Here is a 2,981-nt window from a genome sequence, read left to right on the forward strand (position 1 = left end):
GCCCTGGCCTAGCCTCACTACACACACACACACACACACACACACTATGCTGTTCATGCCACCATGTCATTGCTCACACTGTCCTCTCTACCTACAATGCCTGTCCTGCCCCTTTCTCCTGGTTTTGGCTCCCTTCCTCTGGACATTTACCCTCTCACATAACACATAGTTGTCTCCTCTGTTTACATGCCCCTCTCTCCCAATATAGGACAGGGACCGGGGCCTTGCCACATATCCCAGCCATTAGTATAGGGCCTGGCAGACAGACAGAGAACATATTTGTGTTCAATGAATGCCTGTAGCATGGAGGCAACAACTAGATGGTAAGCATGGGCTAGATGGGGAAACAGAGGCCAGAGTAGTTATGAGAGGCTTCCAAAGGTGACAGAACCGGCTGGATTTCAAAAATGACCTCTCCAGGTCCCAGGTTTGGTTCCTGGTGCCTTCTGAAGAAGAAGACACGCACACAACGAACAGACACAGAGTGCAAAACAACAAGGTGGCGGGGGGTGGGGTGGGGGTGGGTCAGAAATAAATAAAATAAATCTTAAAAAAAAACTATTAAAAAAATTACCTCACCAACCCCCTCCACCACCATGGTCTGCTCCTGTGAGGCAGGATGAATTCCCCATGGTCCTTGGTCTTTTGCAGGTGACACCTGAGTTTCCAGATACAGGACCCTCTGGGTCCTCAGGCATGAGGGCAACGACTGCACGGCTCTGCAGATTGAGAGAATAAAACCATATGGTGGTTGTGGAGCAGGTGTATCTCAGTGGTTAAGCACTTGCTTTGTATGTATGAGATCCTGGGTTCAATCCTCGGTACCTCTTAAAAAACAAACAAACAAAAAACCATGTGGTGGCTACCAGATATTGCCACATATACTTTCTGAGCTCCCAGATTGGGGTTTCTTCACCTCTGTAGACAAGGGAAGACAGGCCCAGGCCTGAGGAAAAAGTGTGCCCCTACCTCCTTAGCCCTTCTCCATGCAGGGTAGGAATGCCCTGGGACCCTGAAGGCTGGCTAAAGCACACTAAAGTGCTGAAAGGGGTCCTCCATCACCTGGTGCAGTTGCTGCTACCAGTCAGAGCCAAAGCAAAAATCACCATTGATCCCCACATGCCCTTAATTCTCCCTGCTGAGGCATGGACAAGTTGAAGCCAGAGAGGCAGAGCTGTGTGTGTGTGTGTGCGTGCAAGGGGCAGAATGGGATATGCCAGACACTTTCTCTCTCTGGGCCTCTGTTTCCCAAGTGTAAAATGAGGGCTTGGTGTATCTAAAGTCATTCTCTATGCTGATCAATCTCTGGAGAAAAAGTGCCTCACCCCACACTTTACTTCCCAGCAGGGTTATGGAGCTTGCAAGAGCACCACTGGGGGAAGCAGATTTGGCTCAATGGATAGGGCACCTGCCTACCACATGAGAGGTCCAAGGTTCAAATCCAAGGCCTCCTTGACCCGTGTGGAGCTGGCCCACGTGCAGTGCTGATGCATGCAAGGGGTGTCCCTGTGTAGGGGAGCCCCATGCACAAGGAGTATGCCCTGTAAGGAGAGCTGCCCAGCGTGAAAAAAGTGCACCCTGCCCAGGAATGGCACTGCACACACGGAGAGATGACAACAAAAAACGAGAGACACGGATTCCGGTGCCACTGACAAGAACTGCAGGTGGACACAGAAGAACACACAGTGAATGGACACAGAGAGCAGACAACTGGTGGGCAGGGGGAGGAAGAGGAGAGAAATAAATAAAAAAATAAATATTAAAAAAAAAAAAGAGCACCACTGGATGGGTGGTGGCCTCCAGATTTGGGAACCAAGAGAGGGGGGAGAGCTCTGAGCCATGCCCAGATGAGGCAGGTTAGCATAGGGAATGAGGGAAGACTGAGTCACACTGGCAGAGAACTTGGCCCTGAGACCCTGCCCAGAACCCCCCTAAAGGAAGGCCAGAACTAATAGCAAAGCCCCAAATAACTCCAAACAGGCCTCCCTGTTGGTCTTAGATAACTCCAAACAAAAGGCCTCCTCACTAGCCCCCTGAGAGCTAACAGGTGAGGATCCTAAGGGGCCCAATCAGAACAGCAAATAGTTGGGGCCCCTTCCCAATATTAGGAAAGGGGAGGAGGAAAGGTCTTGAAAAGGCCTACCCCACCCCACCTGTTTGTATCGCCCTGTAGCAAGGTGCACCCGAGTCTGGGGTTGTGTACAATCTCTTTCCCTGTTTCTTAGTAAGCTCTTTATTCCCTTGCCTACCCTATAGCATGTCCTTAAACTCCTTTATGCGAGGTAGCCAAGAACCTAGAACATTCCGCTAACACAACAAGGGAAGGAAAAATCGAGTCTGGGGACGTCTGAGGGCCAGGACTCGGTACCCCCAAAAGGAACCCAGCGTCTAGATTTCCAGCCTCAAGTCTTCCCGTTACATGACCCTCCCGACCGGTACCCGAGCTGCAGCCCCGGTCCTCCCCGGAGGTTCCAGGGGAAAAAACAGCAGGGTAAAGTGCGCCAGGCCGTTGGGGAGGAAAGAGGAGGAGCCAACGCGTGTTCTCATCCCTGGGCCACCCCGGCAACTCGGCCGGGTCCCGCCACCCCAGCCCACCGCCGTCAGAAGGCCTCCCGGGGACCAGACTCCAGCGCCGCGGCGCTCCCCCCGCCGCGCCCCGCCCCGGCCTCGCCCTCGGGCCACGCCCGCCCCCCTCGCCTCCGCCCCGGGCCGGAAGACCCTCCCCCCGCCCCGGCCACCTCACCCTTTCCCCACTCCCCGTCCCTCTTCCTCCGTGGGCCCCGGACGCCTCGCCCCAGCCCGGCCCGGGCCCTCGGGCGGCTGAGGGGTCGCGCCCCCCGCCCCGCGCCCGCCCCCGGGCTCCGCCCCCGGCGCCCGCCCCGCCCCCGGCTTCCCGCCCCGGCCCCGGGCCTCCCAGCCCGCGCCCCCGGCCCCGCCCCCGGCCCCCGGAAGCCTCTCCCCGCCCCTGGCCCCGGCCCCCT

The sequence above is a fragment of the Dasypus novemcinctus genome, chromosome 3 (genome assembly GCF_030445035.2).
Source record: "Dasypus novemcinctus isolate mDasNov1 chromosome 3, mDasNov1.1.hap2, whole genome shotgun sequence".
In the NCBI taxonomy this organism is placed as follows: Eukaryota; Metazoa; Chordata; class Mammalia; order Cingulata; family Dasypodidae; genus Dasypus; species Dasypus novemcinctus.